We start from the raw sequence: 24,509 nt of genomic DNA, 5'->3' as shown, positions 1-24,509 counted from the left end.
ACTGGGACAATGAGACAGTGAGACAGTGGGGCACAGGGACAGTGAGACAATGGGGCACTTGGACAGTGGGTCACTGGGACAATGGGACAGTGAGGCACTGGGACAATGAGGCAGTGGAGCACTGGGACAGTGGGTTGCTGGGAAAATGGGACGCTGAGGCACTGGGACAATGGGACAGTGGGGCACTGGGACAATGGGTCAGTGGGGCACTGGGTCAATGGGACAGTGGGGCACTGGGACATTGGGACAGTGGTGCTCTAGGACAATGGGAAAGTGGGGCTCTGGGACAATGGGACAGCGGGCACTGGGACAATGGGACAGTGGGCACTGGGACAATGGGACAGTGGGGCACTGGGACAGTGGGGCACGGGGACAATGGGTCTGTGGGGCACTGGGTCAATGGGACAGTGGGGCACTGGGACATTGGGAGAGTGGTGCTCTAGGACAATGGGAAAATGGGGCTCTGGGACAATGGGACAGCGGGCACTGGGGCAATGGGACAGTGGGGCACTGGGACAATGGGGCACTGGGATAATTGGACAGTGGAGCACTGGGACAATGGGACACGGGGGCACTGGGGCAATAAGACAGTGTGTCACTGAGACACTGAGACAGTGGGTCACTGGGACCGTGGGTCACTGGGACAATGGGACAGTGGGACACTTGGATAATGCGACTGTGAGACTGTGGGGCACTGGGACAGTGAGACAGTGTGCCACTGGGACAATGAGACTGTGGGGCGCTGGGCCAATTAGAAACTGGGGCACTGGGGCAATGAGATAGTGGGGCAGTGAGCCAATGAGACACTGGGGCACTGGGCCAATGAGCAAATGGGGCACTGGGACAGTGAGACAGTGATACAGTGAGACAGTGGGACAGCAGGACATTGAAAATGTGAGACAGTAAGATTGTGGGGCACTGGGACAGTGAGAAATTAGGGCACTGGGACAGTGAGACAGTGTGGCACTGGGACAGTGAGACGGTGGGCCACAGGGGCAGTGAGTCAGTGGGACACTGGAACAATGAGACAGTGGGGCACTGGGACAGTGAGACAGTGGGGCACTGGGACAGTGAGACAATGGGGCACTGGGACAGTGGGTCACTGGGTCAATTGGACAGTGGGACACTGGGTCAATGAGATGGTGAGACTGGGGCACTGGGACAGTGAGGCAGTGAGAGAGTGTGGCACTGGGACAGTGAGACAGTGGGCCACTGGGACAATGAGACAGTGGGGCACTGGAACAATGACACAGTGGGGCACTGGGACAGTGAGACAGTGGGGCACTGGGACAGTGAGACAATGGGGCACTGGGACAGTGGGTCACTGGGACAATGGGACAGTGGGACATTGTGACAATGAGACTGAGACAGTGGGGCACTGGGACAGTGAGAATGTGGGCCACTTGGACAATGAGACAGTGGGACACTGGGCCAATTAGACAGTGGGGCAGTGGGCCAATGAGACACTGGGGCACTGGGCCAATTGACAGCGGGGGACTGTGCCAGTGGGACACTGGGCCAATGGGATACTGGGTCACTGGGCCAATGGGGCACAGGGGCACTGTGCCATTGAAACAATGGGGCACTGGGCCAATGAGACACTGGGGCACTGGGCCAATGAGCCAGTGGGGCACTGGGACAGTGAGACAGTGGTGCACTGGGCCAATGAGACACTGGGGCACTGGGCCAATGAGCCAGTGGGGCACTGGGACAGTGAGACAGTGGTGCACTAGGACAATGGGAAAGTGGGGCTCTGGGACAATGGGACTGCGGGGCACTGGGTCAATGGAACAGTGGGGCACTGGGACATTGGGACAGTGGTTCTCTAGGACAATGGGAAAGTGCGGCTCTGGGACAATGCGACAGTGGTGCACAGGGACAATGGGGCACTGGGATAATTGGACAGTGGGGCACAGGGATAATGGGACACTGGGGCACTGGGGCAATGAGACAGTGCGTCACTGGGACACTGAGACAGTGGGGCACTGGGACCGTGGGTCACTGGGACAATGGGAAAGTGGGACACTGGGAAAATGAGACTGTGGAGCACTGGGACAGTGAGACAGTGGGGCACTGGGACAGTGAGACAGTGTGCCACTGGGACAATGAGACAGTGGGGCACTGGGCCAATTAGACACTGGGGCACTGGGGCAATGAGAGAGTGGGGCACTGGGCCAATGAGACACTGGGGCACTCGGCCAATGAGCAAGTGGGGCACTGGGACAGTGAGACAGTGATACAGTGAGACAGTGGGACAGTAGGACATGGAGACTGTGAGACAGTGAGATAGTGGGGCACTGGGACAGTGAGAAAGTAGGGCACTGAGACAGTGAGACGGTGTGGCACTGGGACAGTGAGATGGTGGGGCACAGGAGCAGTGAGTCAGTGGGACACTGGAACAATGAGGCAGTGGGGCACTGGGACAGTGAGACAGTGGGGCACTGGGGCAGTGAGACAATGGGGCACTGGGACAGTGGGTCACTGGGACAATGGGACAGTGGGACACTGGGTCAATGAGATGGTGAGACTGTGGGGTACTGGGACAGTGAGGCAGTGAGACAGTGTGGCACTGGGACAGTGAGACATTGGGCCACTGGGAAAATGAGACAGTAGAGCACTGGAACAATGACACAGTGGGGCACTGGGACAGTGAGACAGTGGGGCACTGGGACAGTGAGACAATGGGGCAATGGGACAGTGGGTCACTGGGACAATGGGACAGTGGGACATTGGGACAATGAGACAGTGAGACTGTGGGGCACTGGGACAGTGTGGCTGTGACACAGTGGGGTACTGGGACAGTGAGATACTGGGCCACTGGGACAAAGAGACAGTGGGGCACTGGGCCAATTAGACACTGGGGCACTGGGCCAATGAGAGAGTGGGGCAGTGGGCCAATGAGACACTGGGACACTAGGCCAATTGACACCGGGGGACTGTGCCAATGGGACACTGGGCCAATGGGCACTGGGTCACTGGGCCCATGGTACACTGGGTCACTGGGCCAATGCGGCACAGGGGCACTGTGCCATTGAGACACTGGGGCACTGGGCCAATGAGACACTGGGGCACTGGGCCAATGAGACAGTGGGGCACTGGGACAGTGAGACAGTGAGACAGTGGCACAGTGGGACAGTGAGACAGTGAGATAGTGGGGCACTGGGACAGTGAGAAAGTAGGGCACTGGGACAATGAGACAGTGAGTCAGTGGGAAACTGGAACAATGAGACAGTGGGGCACTGGAACACTGGGACAGTGGGACAATGGGACAGTGTGACACTGGGACAATGAGACAGTGAGACAGTGGGGCACTGGGACAGTGAGGCAATGGCGCACTGGGACAGTGGGTCACTGGGACAATGGGACAGTGGGTCACTGGGACAATGGGGCAGTGGGACACTAGGACAATGAGACTGTGAGACTATGGGGTGCTGGGACAGTGAGTGAGTGGGGCACTGGGACAGTGAGACAGTGGGCCACTGGGACAATGAGACAGTGGGGCACTGGGCCAATTTGACCCTGGGGCACTGGGCCAATGAGAGAGTGGGGCAGTGGGCCAATGAGACACTGGGGCGCTGGGCCAATGAAGCAGTGGGTCACTGGGACAGTGAGGCAGTGAGATAGTGAGACAGTGGGACAGTGGGACAGTGGTACAGTGAGACGTGAGACAGTGAGATATTGGGACACTGTGACAGTGAGAAAGTAGGGCACTGGGACAATGAGACCGTGAGATGGTGTGGCACTGGGACAGTGAGACGGTGGGGCACAGGGACAGTGAGTCAGTGGGACACTGGAACAATGAGACAGTGGGGCACTGTGACAGTGAGACAGTGGGGCACTGGGACAATGAGACAGTGGGGCACTTGGTCAACGGGACAGTGGGGCAATTGGACAATGGGACAGTGGAGCACTTGGTCAACGGGACAGTGGGGCAATTGGACAATGGGACAGTGGTGCTCTGGGACAATGGGACAGTGGGGCTCTGGGACAATGGGACAGCGAGCTCTGGGAGAATGGGACAGTGGGCCACTGGGACAATGGGACAGTGGGGCACTGGGACAATGGGACACTGGGGAAATTAGACAGTGGGCCACTGAGACACTGAGTCAGTGGGGCACTGGGAAAGTGGGTCACTGGGACAATGGGACAGTGGGACACTGGGACAATGAGACTGTGAGACTGTGGGGCACTGGGACAGTGAAGCAGTGAGACAGTGGGGCACTGGGACAGTGAGACAGTGGGCCAATGAGACACTGGGGCACTGGGCCAATTGATACCGGGGGACTTTGCCAATGCGACACTGGGCCAATGGACACTGGGGCACTGGGCCAATGGGACACTGGGGCACTGGGCCAATGGGACACTGGGTCACTGGGCCAATGGGACAGAGGGGCACTGTGCCATTGAGACACTGGGGGACCGGGCCAATGACACACTGGGGCACTGGGCCAATGAGACAGTGGGGCACTGGATCAGTGAGACAGTGAGACAGTGAGACAGTGGGACAGTGAGACAGTGAGACAGTGAGACACTGGGACAGTGGGACAGTGGGACAGTGAGACAGTGAGATAGTGGGGCACTGGGACAGTGAGAAAGTAGGGCACTGGGACAATGAGACAGTGAGATGGTGTGGCACTGGGACAGTGAGATGGTGGGGCACAAGGACAGTGAGTCAGTGGGAAACTGTAACAATGAAAAGTGGGGCACTGGGACAGTTAGACAGTGGGGCACTGGGACAGTGAGACAATGGGGCACTGGGACAGTGGGTCACTGGGTCAATGGGATAAAGTGGGACACTGGGACAATGAGACAGAGAGGCTGTGAGGCACTGGGACAGTGAGACAGTGAGAGAGTGGGGCACTGGGACAATGGGACAGTGGGGCACTGGGACAATGGTACAGTGGTGCTCTGGGACAATGGGACAGTGGGGTTCTAGGACAATGGGACAGCGAGGCACTGGGACAATGGGACAGTGGGCCACTGGGACAATGGGGCACTGGGTCAATGGGACAGTGGGGCACTGGGACAATGGGACACTGGGGCACTGGGGCAATGAGACAGTGGGGCACTGGGACACTGAGACAGTGAGGCACTGGGACAGTGTGTAACTGGGACAATGGGACAGTGGGACACTGGGACAATGAGACTGCGAGACAGTGGGGCACTGGGTCACTGAGAGAATGAGCCACTTGGACAATGAGACAGTGGGGCAGTGGGCCAATGAGATACTGGGGCACTGGACCAATTGACACCGGGGGACTGTGCCAATGGGGCATTGGGCCAATGGACACTGGGGCACTGGGACAATGGGACACAGTGGCACTGGGACAGTGAGAAATTGAGACAGTGAGACAGTGGGACAGTGGGACAGTGACACAGTGAGACAGTGAGACAGTGGGACAGTGGGACAGTGAGACAGTGAGATAGTGGGGCACTGGGACAGTGAGAAACCAATGCACTGGGACAATGAGACAGTGAGATGGTGTGGCACTGGGACAGTGAGATGGTGGGGCACAAGGACAGTGAGTCAGTGGGAAACTGGAACAATGAGACAATGGGGCACTGGGACAGTGGGTCACTGGGACAATGGGACAGTGGGACAATGAGACTGTGGGGCACTGTGACAGTGTGACAGTAAGACAGTGGGGCACTGGGACACTGAGACAGTGGGGCACTGGGACAGTGGGTCACTGGGACAATGAGACTGTGAGACTGTGGGGCACTGTCACAGTGAGGCATTGAGACAGTGGGGCAGTGGGTCAGTGGGACAGTGGGCCACTTGGACAATGAGACAGTGGGGCACTGGGCCAATTAGACACTGGGGCACTGGGCCAATGAGAGTGTGTGGCAGTGCGCCAATGAGACACCGGAGGACTGTGCCAATGGGACACTGGGCCAATAGACACTGGGGCACTGGGCCAATGGGACACTGATTCACTGTGCCAATGGGACACTGGGGCACTGTGCCATTGAGACACTGGGGCACTGGGCCATTGAGAAACTGGGGCACTGGGCCAATGAGACACTGGGGCACTGGGCCAATGAGACATTGGGGCACTGGGAGAGTAAGACAGTGAGACAGTGGGACAGTGGGACAGTGGGACAGTGAGACAGTGAGACAGTGGGACAGTGGGACAGTGAGACATTGAGATAGTGGGGCACTGGGACAGTGAGAAAGTAGGGCACTGGGACAATGAAACAATGAGATGGTGTGACACTGGGACAGTGAGATGGTGGGGCACAAGGACAGTGAGTCAGTGGGAAACTGGAACAATGAGACAGTGGGGCACTGGGACAGGGAGACAGTGGGGCACTGGGACAGAGAGACAATGGGGCACTGGGACAGTGGGTCACTGGGACAATGGGACAGTGGGACACTGGGCCAACGAGACAGTGAGACTGTGGGGCACTGGGACAGTGAGACAGTGAGCCAGTGGTGCACTGGGACAACGGGACAGTGGGACACTGGGAAAATGAGGCAGTGAGACAGTGGGGCACTGGGGCACTGGGACAGTGAGACAATGGCACACTGGGACAGTAGGTCACTGGAACAATGGGACAGTGGGGCACTGGGACAATGGGACAGTGGAACACTGGGACAGTGGGTCACTGGGAAAATGGGACAGTGAGGCACTGGGACAATGAGACAGTGAGATGGTGTGGCACTGGGACAGTGAGATGGTGGGGCCCAAGGACAGTGAGTCAGAGGGAAACTGGAACAGTGAGACAGTGGGGCACTGGGACAGTGAGACAGTGGGGCACTGGGACAGTGAGACAATGGGGCACCGGGACAGTGGGTCACTGGGACAATGGGACAGTGGGACAATGAGACAGTGAGACTGTGGGGCACTGGGACAGTGGGACTGTGAGACAGTGGGGCACTGGGACAGTGAGGCAATGGGGCACTGGGACAGTGGGTCACTGGGACAATGGGACAGTGGGACACTGGGACAATGAGACAGTGAGACAGTGGGGCACGGGGACAGTGAGACAATGGGGCACTCAGACAGTGGGTCACTGGGACAATGGGACAGTGGGGCACTGGGACAATGAGGCAGTGGAGCACTGGGACAGTGGGTTACTGGGCAAATGGGACGCTGAGGCACTGGGACAATGGGACAGCGGGGCACTGGGACAATGGGTCAGTGGGGCACTGGGTCAATGGGACAGTGGGGCACTGGGACATTGGGACAGTGGTTCTCTAGGACAATGGGAAAGTGGAGCTCTGGGGCAATGGGACAGCAGGGCACTGGGACAATGGGACAGCGGGCACTGGGACAATGGGTCAGTGGTGCACTGGGACAGTGGGGCACTGGGAAAATGGGTCAGTGGGGCACTGGGTCAATGGGACAGTGGGGCACTGGGACATTGGGACAGTGGTGCTCTAGGACAATGGGAAAGTGGGGCTCTGGGACAATGGGACAGCGGGGCACTGGGACAATGGGACAGCGGGCACTGGGGCAGTGGGACAGTGGGGCACTGGGGCAATAAGAGAGTGTGTCACTGGGACACTGAGACAGTGGGGCACTGGGACCGTGGGTCACTGGGACAATGGGACAGTGGGGCACTGGGATAATGAGAGTGTGAGACTGTGGGGCACTGGGACAGTGAGAAAGTGTGCCACTGGGACAATGAGACAGTGGTGCACTGGGCCAATTAGACACTGGGGCACTGGGGCAATGAGATAGTGGGGCAGTGGGCCAATGAGACACTGGAGCACTGGGCCAATGAGCAAGTGGGGCACTGGGACAGTGAGACAGTGATACAGTGAGACACTAGGACAGCAGGACATTGAGACTGTGAGACAGTGAAATTGTGGGGCACTGGGACAGTGAGAAAGTAGGGCACTGGAACAGTGAGACGGTGTGGCACTGGGACAGTGAGACGGTGGGGCACAGGGGCAGTGAGTCAGTGGGACACTGGAACAAGGAGACAGTGGGGCACTGGGACAGTGAGACAGTGGGGCACTGGGACAGTGAGACAATGGGACAATGGGACAGTGGAGCACTGGGACAATGAGGCAGTGGAGCACTGGGACAGTGGGTTACTGGGAAAATGGGACGCTGAGGCACTGGGACAATGGGACAGTGGGGCACTGGGACAATGGGTCAGTGGGGCACTGGGTCAATGGGACAGTGGGGCACTGGGACATTGGGACCGTGGTGCTCTAGGACAATGGGGAAGTGGGGCTCTGGGGCAAAGGGAATGCAGGGCACTGGGACAATGGGACAGCGGGCACTGGGACAATGGGACAGTGGGGCACTGGGACAGTGGGGCACTGGGACAATGGGACAGTGGGGCACTGGGTTAATGGGACAGTGGGGCACTGGGACATTGGGACAGTGGTGCTCTAGGACAATGGGAAAGTGGGGCTCTGGGACAATGGTACAGCGGGGCACTAGGACAATGGGACAGCGGGCACTGGGGCAATGGGACAGTGGGGCACTGGGACAATGGAGCACTGGGATAATTGGACAGTGGAGCACTGGGACAATGGGACACGGGGCACTGGGGCAATAAGACAGTGTGTCACTGGGACACTGAGACAGTGGGGCACTGGGACCGTGGGTCACTGGGACAATGGGACAGTGGGACACTGGGATAATGAGAGTGTGAGACTGTGGGGCACTGGGACAGTGAGACAGTGTGCCACTGGGACAATGAGACAGTGGGGCACTGGGCCAATTAGACACTGGGGCACTGGGGCAATGAGATAGTGGGGCAGTGGGCCAATGAGACACTGGGGCACTGGGCCAATGAGCAAGTGGGGCACTGGGACAGTGAGACAGTGATACAGTGAGACACTGGGACAGCAGGACATTGAGACTGTGAGACAGTGAGATTGTGGGGCACCGGGACAGTGAGAAAGTAGGGCACTGGAGCAGTGAGATGGTGTGGCACTGGGACAGTGAGACGGTGGGGCACAGGGGCAGTGAGTCAGTGGGACACTGGAACAATGAGGCAGTGGGGCACTGGGACAGTAAGACAGTGGGGCACTGGGACAATGAGACAATTGGGCACTGGGACAGTGGGACACTGGGTCAATGGGACAGTGGGACACTGGGTCAATGAGATGGTGAGACTGTGCGACACTGGGACAGTGAGGCAGTGGGCCACTGGGACAATGAGACAGTGGGGCACTGGAACAATGACACAGTGGGGCACTGGGACAGTGAGACAGTGGGGCACTGGGACAGTGAGACAGTGGGGCACTGGGACAGTGAGACAATGGGGCACTGGGACAGTGGGTCACTGGGACAATGGGACAGTGGGACATTGTGACAATGAGACGGTGTGACTGTGGGGCACTGGGACAGTGAGGCAGTGAGACAGTGGGGCACTGGGACAGTCGGTCACTAGGACAATGGGACAGTGGGCCACTGGGACAATGAGACTGTGATACTGTGGGGCACTGGGAGAGTGAGGCAGTGAGACAGTGGGGCACTGGGACAGTGAGACTGTGGGCCACTTGGACAATGAGACAGTGGGGCACTGGGCCAATTAGACAGTGGGGCTGTGGGCCAATGAGACAGTGGGGCACTGGGCCAATTGACACCGGGGGACTGTGCCAATGGGACACTGGGCCAATGGGATACTGGGTCACTGGGCCAATGGAGCACAGGGGCACTGTGCCATTGAGACAATGGGGCACCTGGCCAATGAGACACTGGGGCAATGGGCCAATGAGACAGTGGGGCACTGGGACAGTGAGACAGTGAGACAGTGAGTCAGTGGGACAGTGGGACAGTGGGACAGTGAGAGAGTGAGATTGTGCGGCACTGGGACAGTCAGAAAGTAGGGCACTGGGACAATGAGACTGTGAGATGGTGTGGCACTGGGACAGTGAGATGGTGGGGCACAAGGACAGTGAGTCAGTGGGAAACTGGAACAATGAGACACTGGGGCACTGGGACAGTGAGACAGTGGGGCACTGGGACAGTGAGACAATGGGGTACTGGGACAGTGGTTCACTGGGACAATGGGACAGTGGGACAATGAGACAGTGAGACGGTGGGGCACTGGAACAGTGAAACAGTGGGGCACTGGGACAGTGAGACAATGGCGCACTGGGACAGTGGGTCACTGGGACTGTGGGGCACTGGGGCAATGAGAGAGTGGAGCACTGGGACAGTGGGTCACTGGGAAAATGGGACAGTGAGGCACTGGGACAATGAGACAGCGGGGCACTGGGACAAAGGGTCAGTGGGGCACTGGGACAATGGGACAGTGGGGCTCTGGGACAATGGGACAGCAAGGCAGTGGGACAATGGAACAGTGGGGCACTGGGACAATGGGGCACTGGGACAAAGGGACAGTGGGGCACTGGGACAATGGGACACTGGGGCACTGGGGCAATGAGACAGTGCGGCACTGGGACACTGAGACAGTGGGGTACTGGGACAGTGGGTCACTGGGACAATGGGAATGTGGGGCTATGGGACAGCAAGGCACTGGGACAATGGATCAGTGGGGCACTGGGACAATGGGGCACTGTGACAAAGGGACAGTGGGGCACTGGGACAATGTGACAGTGGAGCACTGGGACAGTGGGTCACTGGGAAAATGGGACAGTGAGGCACTGGGACAATGAGACAGCGAGGCACTGGGACAAATGGTCAGTGGGGCACTGGGACAATGGGACAGTGGGGCTCTGGGACAATGGGACAGCAAGGCACTGGGACAATGGAACAGTGGGGCACTGGGACAATGGGGCACTGGGACAAAGGGACAGGGGGCACTGGGACAATGGGACACTGGGGCACTGGGGCAATGAGACAGTGGGGCACTGGGACACTGAGACAGTGGGGCACTGGGACAGTGGGTCACTGGGACAATGAGACTGTGAGACTGTGGGGCACTGTCACAGTGAGGCATTGAGACAGTGGGGCAGTGGGTCAGTGAGACAGTGGGCCACTTGGAAAATGAGACAGTGGGACACTGAGCCAATAGACACTGGGGCACAGGGCCAATGGGACACTGGGTCACTGGGCCAATGGGACACTGAGGCACTGTGCCATTGAGACACTGGGGCACTGGGCCATTGAGAAACTGGGGCACTGGGCCAATGAGACACTGGGGCACTGGGCCAATGAGACATTGGGGCACTGGGAGAGTAAGACAGTGAGACAGTGGGACAGTGGAACAGTGGGACAATGAGACAGTGAGACAGTGGGACAGTGGGACAGTGAGACATTGAGATAGCAAAAGCTTTTATCGGTATATCAGGAGGAAAAGACTGGTAAAATCCCAAGTCGGTCCCTTGCAGTCCGATTCGGGAGAATATATAATGGAGAATAAGGAAATGGCAGACCAATTAAACTCATACTTTGGTTCTGTATTCACAAAGGAGGACACAAATAACCTCCCAGGAATATCGGCAAACATAGGGACTAATGAGAGGGAGGAGCTGACAGAAATTAGTATCTCTAGGGATATGGTGTTGGGTAAGTTGAGGGGACTGAAGGCTGACAAATCCCCAGGGCCTGATAAACTACATCCTAGGGTACTTAAGGAGGTGGCCCTGGAGATAGCAGATGCTCTAAGGATCATCTTCCGGAACTCCATTGACTCGGGAACAGTACCCGTGGATTGGAGGGTAGCTAATGTTACCCCAATATTTAAAAAGGGGGGTAGAGAGAAAGCAGGGAATTATAGACCAGTAAGCCTTACATCGGTTGTGGGCAAAATGCTAGAGTCCATTATTAAGGATAAAATAGCGGAGCACTTGACAAATGGGGAAAGGATCGGACAGAGTCAACATGGATTTACAAAGGGTAAATCGTGTTTGACTAATCTGCTGGAATTTTTTGAGGAGGTAACTGGTAGAATAGATGGGGGAGAGCCAGTGGATGTGGTGTACCTTGACTTCCAGAAAGCCTTCGATAAGGTTCCACACAAAAGATTATCATGCAAAATTAAGGCTCATGGGATTGGGGGCAAAGTATTAACGTGGATAGAGAACTGGCTGGCGGATAGAAAACAGAGAGTTGGAATAAACGGCTCGTTTTCGGAGTGGCAGGCAGTGACCAGCGGGGTGCCGCAAGGATCTGTCCTGGGACCCCAGCTGTTCACAATATATATAAATGATCTGGATCAGGGAATTGGATGCAATATTTCCAAATTCGCTGACGACACTAAACTAGGAGGAGGGGTGGGCTCTGATGAGGATGTCAGGAGGCTACAGTGTGATTTGGACAGGTTGGGGGAATGGGCGGATACGTGGCAGATGCACTATAATGTGGATAAATGCGAGGTTATCCACTTTGGGGGTAAAAACAGGAGGGTAGATTATTATCTAAATGGCAATAGATTGGGAGATGGGGAAGTGCAGAGGGACCTGGGTGTTCTTGTGCACCAGTCACTGAAGGAGAGCATGCAGGTGCAACAGGCGATTAAGAAGGCAAATGGTATGTTGGCCTTCATATCAAGGGGGTTCGAGTATAGGAATAGGGATACCTTACTACAGCTGTACAAGGTGCTGGTGAGACCGCATCTGGAGTATTGTGTACAGTTTTGGTCGCCCCATCTGCGGAAGGATGTTCTTGCCATGGAAAGAGTGCAACGGCGATTCACCAGGCTGATACCTGGAATGGCGGGAATGACCTACGAAGAGAGATTAAATAGTTTGGGCTTGTACTCACTGGAGTTTAGAAGATTGAGAGGGGATCTCATCGAAACATATAAAATTATGGCAGGCCTGGACAGGCTGAATTCAGAGAGAATGTTTCCAATGGCCGGGGAGCACAGAACCAGGGGCCACAGTCTAAAAATAGCGGGCAAATCATTTAAAACAGAGATGAGGAAGAATTTCTTCACTCAAAGAGTGGTGAGCCTATGGAATTCCCTGCCACAGAGGGCTGTGAAGGCTAATTCAATAAATATTTTCAAGAGAGAATTGGATATATTTCTGAAGGCTAAGGGGATTAAGGGTTACGGAGAAAAGGCGGGGACGGGGTACTGAACTGGTAAGATCAGCTATGATCTCAGACGAAGATCAGCCATGATCTCATTGAATGGCGGAGCAGGCTCGAAGGGCCGAATGGCCTACTCCTGTTCCTATCTCTATGTATCTATGTATCTATGTAACTGGAACAATGAGACAGTGGGGCACTGGGACAGGGAGACAGTGGGGCACTGGGACAGTGAGACAATGGGGCACTGGGACAGTGGGTCACTGGGACAATGGGACAGTGGGACACTGGGCCAACGAGACAGTGAGACTGTGGGACACTGGGACAGTGGGACAGTGAGCCAGTGGGGCACTGGGACAATGGGACAGTGGAACACTGGGAAAATGAGACAGTGAGACAGTGGGGCACTGGGGCACTGGGACAGTGAGGCAATGGCACACTGGGACAGTAGGTCACTGGAACAATGGGACAGTGGGACACTGGGACAATGGGACAGTGCAGCACTGGGACAGTGGGTCACTGGGAAAATGGGACAGTGACACACTGGGACAATGAGACAGTGAGATGGTGTGGCACTGGGACAGTGAGATGGTGGGGCACAAGGACAGTGAGTCAGAGCGAAACTGGAAAAGTGAGACAGTGGGGCACTGGGACAGTGAGACAGTGGGGCACTGGGACAGTGAGACAATGGGGTACCAGGACAGTGAGACAATGGGGCACTGGGACAGTGGGTCACTGGGACATTGGGACAGTGGTGCTCTAGGACAATGGGAAAGTGGGGCTCTGGGGCAATGGGACAGCAGGGCACTGGGACAATGGGACAGCGGGCACTGGGACAATGGGACAGTGGTGCACTGGGACAGTGGGGCACTGGGAAAATGGGTCAGTGGGGCACTGGGTCAATGGGACAGTGGGGCACTGGGACATTGGGACAGTGGTGCTCTAGGACAATGGGAAAGTGGGGCTCTGGGACAATGGGACAGCGGGGCACTGGGACAATGGGACATCGGGCACTGGGGCAATGGGACAGTGGGGCACTGGGGCAATAAGAGAGTGTGTCACTGGGACACTGAGACAGTGGGGCACTGGGACCGTGGGTCACTGGGACAATGGGACAGTGGGGCACTGGGATAATGAGAGTGTGAGACTGTGGGGCAGTGGGACAGTGAGAAAGTGTGCCACTGGGACAATGAGACAGTGGTGCACTGGGCCAATTAGACACTGGGGCACTGGGGCAATGAGATAGTGGGGCAGTGGGCCAATGAGACACTGGAGCACTGGGCCAATGAGCAAGTGGGGCACTGGGACAGTGAGACAGTGATACAGTGAGACACTGGGACAGCAGGACATTGAGACTGTGAGACAGTGAAATTGTGGGGCACTGGAACAGTGAGAAAGTAGGGCACTGGAACAGTGAGACGGTGTGGCACTGGGACAGTGAGACGGTGGGGCACAGGGGCAGTGAGTCAGTGGGACACTGGAACAAGGAGACAGTGGGGCACTGGGACAGTGAGACAGTGGGGCACTGGGACAGTGAGACAATGGGACAATGGGACAGTGGAGCACTTGGACAATGAGGCAGTGGAGCACTGGGACAGTGGGTTACTGGGAAAATGGGACGCTGAGGCACTGGGACAATGGGACAGTGGGGCACTGGGACAATGGGTCAATGGGGCACTGGGTCAATGGGACAGTGGGGCACTGGGACATTGGGACCGTGGTGCTCTAGGACAATGGGAAAGTGGGGCTCTGGGGCAAAGGGACAGCAGGGCACTGGGACAATGGGACAGCGGGCACTGGGACAATGGGACAGTGGGGCACTGGGACAGTGGGGCACTGGGACAATGGGACAGTGGGGCACTGGGTCAATGGGACAGTGGGGCACTGGGACATTGGGACAGTGGTGCTCTAGGACAATGGGAAAGTGGGGCTCTGGGACAATGGGACAGCGGGGCACTAGGACAATGGGACAGCGGGCACTGGGGCAATGGGACAGTGGGGCACTGGGACAATGGAGCACTGGGATAATTGGACAGTGTAGCACTGGGACAATGGGACACGGGGCACTGGGGCAATAAGACAATGTGTCACTGGGACACTGAGACAGTGGGGCACTGGGACCGTGGGTCACTGGGACAATGGGACAGTGGGGCACTGGGATAATGAGAGTGTGAGACTGTGGGGCACTGGGACAGTGAGACAGTGTGCCACTGGGACAATGAGACAGTGGGGCACTGGGCCAATTAGACACTGGGGCACTGGGGCAATGAGATAGTGGGGCAGTGGGCCAATGAGACACTGGGGCACTGGGCCAATGAGCAAGTGGGGCACTGGGACAGTGAGACAGTGATACAGTGAGACACTGGGACAGCAGGACATTGAGACTGTGAGACAGTGAGATTGTGGGGCACCGGGACAGTGAGAAAGTAGGGCACTGGAGCAGTGAGATGGTGTGGCACTGGGACAGTGAGGCGGTGGGGCACAGGGGCAGTGTGTCAGTGGGACACTGGAACAATGAGACAGTGGGGCACTGGGACAGTGAGACAGTGGGGCACTGGGACAGTGAGACAATTGGGCACTGGGAGAGTGGGACACTGGGTCAATGGGACAGTGGGACACTGGGTCAATGAGATGGTGAGACTGTGCGACACTGGGACAGTGAGGCAGTGGGCCACTGGGACAATGAGACAGTGGGGCACTGGAACAATGACACAGTGGGGCACTGGGACAGTGAGACAGTGGGGCACTGGGACAGTGAGACAATGGGGCACTGGGACAGTGGGTCACTGGGACAATGGGACAGTGGGACATTGTGACAATGAGACGGTGTGACTTTGGGGCACTGGGACAGTGAGGCAGTGAGACAGTGGGGCACTGGGACAGTGGGGCACTGGGACAATGGGACAGTGGGCCACTGGGACAATGAGGCTGTGATACTGTGGGGCACTGGGACAGTGAGGCAGTGAGACAGTGGGGCACTGGGACAGTGAGACTGTGGGCCACTTGGACAATGAGACAGTGGGGCACTGGGCCAATTAGACAGTGGGGCTGTGGGCCAATGAGACACTGGGGCACTGGGCCAATTGGCACCGGGGGACTGTGCCAATGGGACACTGGGCCAATGGGATACTGGGTCACTGGGCCAATGGGGCACAGCGGCACTGTGCCATTGAGACAATGGGGCACCTGGCCAATGAGACACTGGGGCAATGGGCCAATGAGAAAGTGGGGCACTGGGACAGTGAGACAGTGAGACAGTGAGTCAGTGGGACAGTGGAACAGTGAGACAGTGAGACAGTGAGACAGTGGGACATTGGGACAGTGGGACAGTGAGAGAGTGAGATTGTGCGGCACTGGGACAGTCAGAAAGTAGGGCACTGGGACAATGAGACTGTGAGATGGTGTGGCACTGGGACAGTGAGATGGTGGGGCACAAGGACAGTGAGTCAGTGGGAAACTGGAACAATGAGACACTGGGGCACTGGGACAGTGAGACAGTGGGGCACTGGGACAGTGAGACAGTGGGGCACTGGGACAGTGAGACAATGGGGTACTGGGACAGTGGGTCACTGGGACAATGGGACAGTGGGACAATGAGACAGTGAGACGGTGGGGCACTGGAACAGTGAAACAGTGGTGCACTGGGACAGTGAGACAGTGGCGCACTGGGACAGTGGGTCACTGGGACAATGGGACAGTGGGACACTGGGACAATGGGACAGTGGAGCACTGGGACAGTGGGTCACTGGGAAAATGGGACAGTGACACACTGGGACAATGAGACAGTGAGATGGTGTGGCACTGGGACAGTGAGATGGTGGGGCACAAGGACAGTGAGTCAGAGCGAAACTGGAAAAGTGAGACAGTGGGGCACTGGGACAGTGAGACAGTGGGGCACTGGGACAGTGAGACAATGGGGTACCAGGACAGTGGGTCACTGGGACAATGGGACAGTGGGACAATGAGACAGTGAGACTGTGGGGCACTGGGACAGTGGGACTGTGAGACAGTGGGGCACTGGGACAGTGAGACAATGGGGCACTGGGACAGTGGGTCACTGGGACAATGGGACAGTGGGACGCTGGGACAATGAGACAGTGAGACAGTGGGGCACGGGGACAGTGAGACAATGGGGCACTCGGACAGTGGGTCAATGGGACAATGGGACAGTGGGGCTCTGGGACAATGGGACAGCAAGGCACTGGGACAATGGATCAGTGGGGCACTGGGACAATGGGGCACTGTGATAAAGGGACAGTGGGGCACTGGGACAATGTGACAGTGGAGCACTGGGACAGTGGGTCACTGGGAAAATGGGACAGTGAGGCACTGGGACAATGAGACAGCGAGGCACTGGGACAAACGGTCAGTGGGGCACTGGGACAATGGGACAGTGGGGCTCTGGGACAATGGGACAGCAAGGCACTGGGACAATGGAACAGTGGGGCACTGGGACAATGGGGCACTGGGACAAAGGGACAGGGGGCACTGGGACAATGGGACACTGGGGCACTGGGGCAATGAGACAGTGGGGCACTGGGACACTGAGACAGTGGGGCACTGGGACAGTGGGTCACTGGGACAATGAGACTGTGAGACTGTGGGGCACTGTCACAGTGAGGCATTGAGACAGTGGGGCAGTGGGTCAGTGAGACAGTGGGCCACTTGGAAAATGAGACAGTGGGACACTGGGCCAATAGACACTGGGGCACAGGGCCAATGGGACACTGGGTCACTGGGCCAATGGGACACTGAGGCACTGTGCCATTGAGACACTGGGGCACTGGGCCATTGAGAAACTGGGGCACTGGGCCAATGAGACACTGGGGCACTGGGCCAATGAGACATTGGGGCACTGGGAGAGTAAGACAGTGCGGCAATGGCACACTGGGACATTAGGTCACTGGAACAATGGGACAGTGGGACACTGGGACAATGGGACAGTGGAGCACTGGGACAGTGGGTCACTGGGAAAATGGGACAGTGACACACTGGGACAATGAGACAGTGAGATGGTGTGGCACTGGGACAGTGAGATGATGGGGCACAAGGACAGTGAGTCAGAGCGAAACTGGAAAAGTGAGACAGTGGGGCACTGGGACAGTGAGACAGTGGGGCACTGGGACAGTGAGACAATGGGGTACCAGGACAGTGGATCACTGGGACAATGGGACAGTGGGACAATGAGACAGTGAGACTGTGGGGCACTGGGACAGTGGGACTGTGAGACAGTGGGGCACTGGGACAGTGAGACAATGGGGCACTGGGACAGTGGGTCACTGGGACAATGGGACAGTGGGACACTGGGACAATGAGACAGTGAGACAGTGGGGCACGGGGACAGTGAGACAATGGGGCACTCAGACAGTGGGTCAATGGGACAATGGGACAGTGGGGCACTGGGACAATGAGGCAGTGGAGCACTGGGACAGTGGGTTGCTGGGAAAATGGGACGCTGAGGCACTGGGACAATGGGACAGTGGGGCACTGGGACAATGGGTCAGTGGGGCACTGGGTCAATGGGACAGTGGGGCACTGGGACATTGGGACAGTGGTGCTCTAGGACAATGGGAAAGTGGGGCTCTGGGACAATGGGACAGCAGGGCACTGGGACAATGGGACAGCGGGCACTGGGACAATGGGACAGTGGGGCACTGGTACAGTGGGGCACGGGGACAATGGGTCAGTGGGGCACTGGGTCAATGGGACAGTGGGGCACTGGGATATTGGGACAGTGGTGCTCTAGGACAATGGGAAAGTGGGGCTCTGGGACAATGGGACAGCGGGCACTGGGGCAATGGGACAGTGGGGCACTGGGACAATGAGACACGGGGGCACTGGGGCAATAAGACAGTGTTTCACTGGGACACTGAGACAGTGGGGCACTGGGACCATGGGTCACTGGGACAATGGGACAGTGGGACACTTGGATAATGAGACTGTGAGACTGTGGGGCACTGGGACAGTGAGACAGTGTGCCACTGGGACAATGAGACAGTGGGGCACTGGGCCAATTAGACACTGGGGCACTGGGGCAATGAGATAGTGGGGCAGTGAGCCAATGAGACACTGGGGCACTGGGCCAATGAGCAAGTGGGGCACTGGGACAGTGAGACAGTGATACAGTGAGACACTGGGACAGGAGGACATTGAGAATGTGAGACAGTGAGATTTTGGGGCACTGGGACAGTGACAAAGTAGGGCACTGGGACAGTGAGACAGTGTGGCACTGGGACAGTGAGACGGTGGGGCACAGGGGCAGGGAGTCAGTGGGACACTGGAACAATGAGACAGTGGGGCACTGGGACAGTGAGACAGTGGGGCACTGGGACGGTGAGACAATGGGGCACTGGGACAGTGGGTCACTGGGTCAATGGGACAGTGGGACACTGGGTCAATGAGATGGTGAGACTGGGGCACTGGGACAGTGAGGCAGTGAGAGAGTGTGGCACTGGGACAGTGGGCCACTGGGACAATGAGACAGTGGGGCACTGGAACAATGACACAGTGGGGCACTGGGACAGTGAGACAGTGGGGCACTGGGACAGTGAGACAATGGGGCACTGGGACAGTGGGTCACTGGGACAATGGGACAGTGGGACACTGGGACATTGAGACTGTGAGACTGTGGCGCACTGGGACAGTGAGGCAGTGAGACAGTGGGGCACTGGGACAGTGAGAATGTGGGCCACTTGGACAATGAGACAGTGGGACACTCGGCCAATTAGACAGTGGGGCATTGGGCCAATGAGACAGTGGGGCAGTGGGCCAATGAGACACTGGGGCACTGGGCCAATTGACAGCGGGGGACTGTGCCAATGGGACACTGGGCCAATGGGATACTGGGTCACTGGGCCAATGGGGCACAGGGGCACTGTGCCATTGAAACAATGGGACACTGGGCCAATGAGACACTGGGGCACTGGGCCAATGAGCCAGTGGGGCACTGGGACAGTGAGACAGTGAGACAGTGAGTCAGTGGGACAGTGAGACAGTGAGACAGTGGGACATTGGGACAGTGGGACAGTGAGACAGTGAGATTGTGGGGCACTGGGACAGTGAAAAAGTAGGGCACTGGGACAGTGAGAAAGTAGGGCACTGGGACAATGAGACAGTGAGATGGTGTGGCACTGGGACAGTGAGATGGTGGGGCACAAGGACAGTGAGTCAGTGGGAAACTGGAACAATGAGACAGTGGGGCACAGGGACAGTGAGACAGTGGGGCACTGGGACAGTGAGACAATGGGTCACTGGGAGAGTGGGTCACTGGGACAATGGGACAATGAGACAGTGAGTCTGTGGGGCACTGGAACAGTGAGACAGTGGGGCACAGGGACAGTGAGACAATGGGTCACTGGGAGAGTGGGTCACTGGGACAATGGGACAGTGGGACAATGAGACAGTGAGACAGTGGGGCACTGGGACAGTGAGACAATGGGGCACTGGGACAGTGGGTCACTGGGACAATGGGACAGTGGGGCACTGGGACAATGAGACAGTGGAGCACTGAGACAGTGGGTCACTGGGAAAATGGGACGGTGAGGCACTGGGACAATGGGACAGTGGGGCACTGTTACAATGGGACAGTGGGGCACTGGGTCAATGGGACAGTGGGGCACTGGGACATTGGGACAGTGGTGCACTAGGACAATGGGAAAGTGGGGCTCTGGGACAATGGGACAGCAGGGCACTGGGTCAATGGAACCGTGGGGCACTGGGACATTGGGACAGTGGTTCTCTAGGGCAATGGGAAAGTGCGGCTCTGGGACAATGGGACAGTGGTGCACAGGGACAATGGGGCACTGGGATAATTGGACAGTGGGGCACAGGGATAATGGGACACTGGGGCACTGGGGCAATGAGACAGTGCGTCACTGGGACACTGAGACAGTGGGGCACTGGGACCGTGGGTCACTGGGACAATGGGAAAGTGGGACACTGGGAAAATGAGACTGTGGAGCACTGGGACAGTGAGACAGTGGGACACTGGGACAGTGAGACAGTGTGCCACTGGGACAATGAGACAGTGGGGCACTGGGCCAATTAGACACTGGGGCACTGGGGCAATGAGAGAGTGGGGCACTGGGCCAATGAGACACTGGGGCACTCGGCCAATGAGCAAGTGGGGCACTGGGACAGTGAGACAGTGATACAGTGAGACAGTGGGACAGTAGGACATGGAGACTGTGAGACAGTGAGATAGTGGGGCACTGGGACAGTGAGAAAGTAGGGCACTGAGACAGTGAGACAGTGGGGCACTGGGACCGTGGGTCACTGGGACAATGGGAAAGTGGGACACTGGGAAAATGAGACTGTGGAGCACTGGGACAGTGAGACAGTGGGGCACTGGGCCAATTAGACACTGGGGCACTGGGGCAATGAGAGAATGGGGCACTGGGCCAATGAGACACTGGGGCACTCGGCCAATGAGCAAGTGGGGCACTGGGACAGTGAGACAGTGAGACAGTGGGACAGTAGGACATGGAGACTGTGAGACAGTGAGATAGTGGGGCTCTGGGACAGTGAGAAAGTAGGGCACTGAGACAGTGAGATGGTGTGGCACTGGGACAGTGAGACGGTGGGGCACAGGAGCAGTGAGTCAGTGGGGCACTGGAACAATGAGACAGTGGGGCACTGGGACAGTGAGACAGTGGGGCACTGGGGCAGTGAGACAATGGGGCACTGGGACAGTGGGTCACTGGGTCAGTGGAACAGTGGGACACTGCGTCAATGAGATGGTGAGACTGTGGGGTACTGGGACAGTGAGGCAGTGAGACAGTGTGCCACTGGGACAGTGCGACGTTGGGCCACTGGGAAAATGAGACAGTAGAGCACTGGAACAATGATACAGTGGGGCACTGGGACAGTGAGACAGTGGGGCACTTGGACAGTGAGACAATGGGACACTGGGACAGTGGGTCACTGGGACAATGGGACAGTGGGACATTGGGACAATGAGACGGTGAGACTGTGGGGGACTCGGACAGTGTGGCTGTGGGACAGTGGGGTACTGGGACAGTGAGATACTGGGCCACTGGGACAAAGAGACAGTGGGGCACTGGGCCAATTAGACACTGGGACACTAGGCCAATTGACACCGGGGGACTGTGCCAATGGGACACTGGGCCAATGGGCACTGGGTCACTGGGCCAATGGTACACTGGGTCACTGGGCCAATGCGGCACAGGGGCACTGTGCCATTGAGACACTGGGGCACTGGGCCAATGAGACACTGGGGCACTGGGCCAATGAGACAGTGGGGCACTGGGACAGTGAGACAGTGAGACAGTGGGACAGTGGGACAGTGAGACAGTGAGATAGTGGGGCACTGGGACAGTGAGAAAGTAGGGCACTGGGACAATGAGACAGTGAGTCAGTGGGAAACTGGAACAATGAGACAGTGGGGCACTGGGACACTGAGACAGTGGGACAATGGGACAGTGGGACACTGGGACAATGAGACAGTGAGACAGTGGGGCACTGGGACAGTGAGGCAATGGCGCACTGGGACAGTGGGTCACTGGGACAATGGGACAGTAGGTCGCTGGGACAATGGGGCAGTGGGACACTAGGACAATGAGACTGTGAGACTATGGGGTGCTGGGACAGTGAGTCAGTGGGGCACTGGGACAGTGAGACAGTGGGCCACTGGGACAATGAGACAGTGGGGCACTGGGCCAATTAGACCCTGGGGCACTGGGCCAATTAGAGAGTGGGGCAGTGGGCCAATGAGACACTGGGGCACTGGGCCAATGAGGCAGTGGGTCACTGGGACAGTGAGGCAGTGAGATAGTGAGACAGTGGGACAGTGGGACAGTGGGACAGTGAGACGTGAGACAGTGAGATATTGGGACACTGGGACAGTGAGAATGTAGGGCACTGGGACAATGAGACCATGAGACGGTGTGGCACTGGGACAGTGAGACGGTGGGGCACAGGGACAGTGGGTCAGTGGGACACTGGATCAATGAGACAGTGGGGCACTGGGACAGTGAGACAGTGGGGCACTGGGACAATGAGACAGTGGGGCACTTGGTCAACGGGACAGTGGGGCAATTGGACAATGGGACAGTGGTGCTCTGGGACAATGGGACAGTGGGGCTCTGGGACAATGGGACAGCGAGCTCTTGGAGAATGGGACAGTTGGCCACTGGGACAATGGGACAGTGGGGCACTGGGACAATGGGACACTGGGGCAATTAGACAGTGGGCCACTGAGACACTGAGTCAGTGGGGCACTGGGAAAGTGGGTCACTGGGACAATGGGACAGTGGGACACTGGGACAATGAGACTGTGAGACTGTGGGGCACTGGGACAGTGAGGCAGTGAGACAGTGGGGCACTGGGACAGTGAGATTGTGGCCCACTTGGACAATGAGACAGTGGGACACTCGGCCAATTAGACAGTGGGGCAGTGGGACAATGAGACAGTGGGGCAGTGGGCCAATGAGACACTGGGGCACTGGGCCAATTGACAGCAGGGGACTGTGCCAATGGGACACTGGGCCAATGGGATACTGGGTCACTGGGCCAATGGGGCACAGGGGCACTGTGCCATTGAAACAATGGGGCACTGGGCCAATGAGACACTGGGGCACTGGGCCAATGAGCCAGTGGGGCACTGGGACAGTGAGACAGTGAGACAGTGAGTCAGTGGGACAGTGAGACAGTGAGACAGTGGGACATTGGGACAGTGGGACAGTGAGACAGTGAGATTGTGGGGCACTGGGACAGTGAGAAAGTAGGGCACTGGGACAATGAGACAGTGAGATGGTGTGGCACTGGGACAGTGAGATGGTGGGGCACAAGGACAGTGAGTCAGTGGGAAACTGGAACAATGAGACAGTGGGGCACAGGGACAGTGAGACAGTGGGGCACTGGGACAGTGAGAGAATGGGTCACTGGGAGAGTGGGTCACTGGGACAATGGGACAATGAGACAGTGAGACTGTGGGGCACTGGAACAGTGAGACAGTGGGGCACAGGGACAGTGAGACAATGGGTCACTGGGAGAGTGGGTCACTGGGACAATGGGACAGTGGGACAATGAGACAGTGAGACAGTGGGGCACGGGGACAGTGAGACAATGGGGCACTGGGACAGTGGGTCACTGGGACAATGGGACAGTGGGGCACTGGGACAATGAGACAGTGGAGCACTGAGACAGTGGGTCACTGGGAAAATGGGACAGTGAGGCACTGGGACAATGGGACAGTGGGGCACTGTTACAATGGGTCAGTGGGGCACTGGGTCAATGGGACAGTGGGGCACTGGGACATTGGGACAGTGGTGCACTAGGACAATGGGAAAGCGGGGCTCTGGGAGAATGGGACAGCGGGGCACTGGGTCAATGGAACCGTGGGGCACTGGGACATTGGGACAGTGGTTCTCTAGGACAATGGGAACGTGCGGCTCTGGGACAATGGGACAGTGGTGCACAGGGACAATGGGGCACTGGGATAATTGGACAGTGGGGCACAGGGATAATGGGACACTGGGGCACTGGGGCAATGAGACAGTGCGTCACTGGGACACTGAGACAGTGGGGCACTGGGACCGTGGGTCACTGGGACAATGGGAAAGTGGGACACTGGGAAAA

This window comes from Somniosus microcephalus, chromosome 19 (genome assembly GCF_052327205.1).
Source record: "Somniosus microcephalus isolate GS21.2 chromosome 19, FLI_Smic_1.0, whole genome shotgun sequence".
Lineage (NCBI taxonomy): Eukaryota > Metazoa > Chordata > Chondrichthyes > Squaliformes > Somniosidae > Somniosus > Somniosus microcephalus.
The sequence above is the reverse complement of the archived record's forward strand: the minus strand, read 5'-3'. Positions refer to the sequence as shown.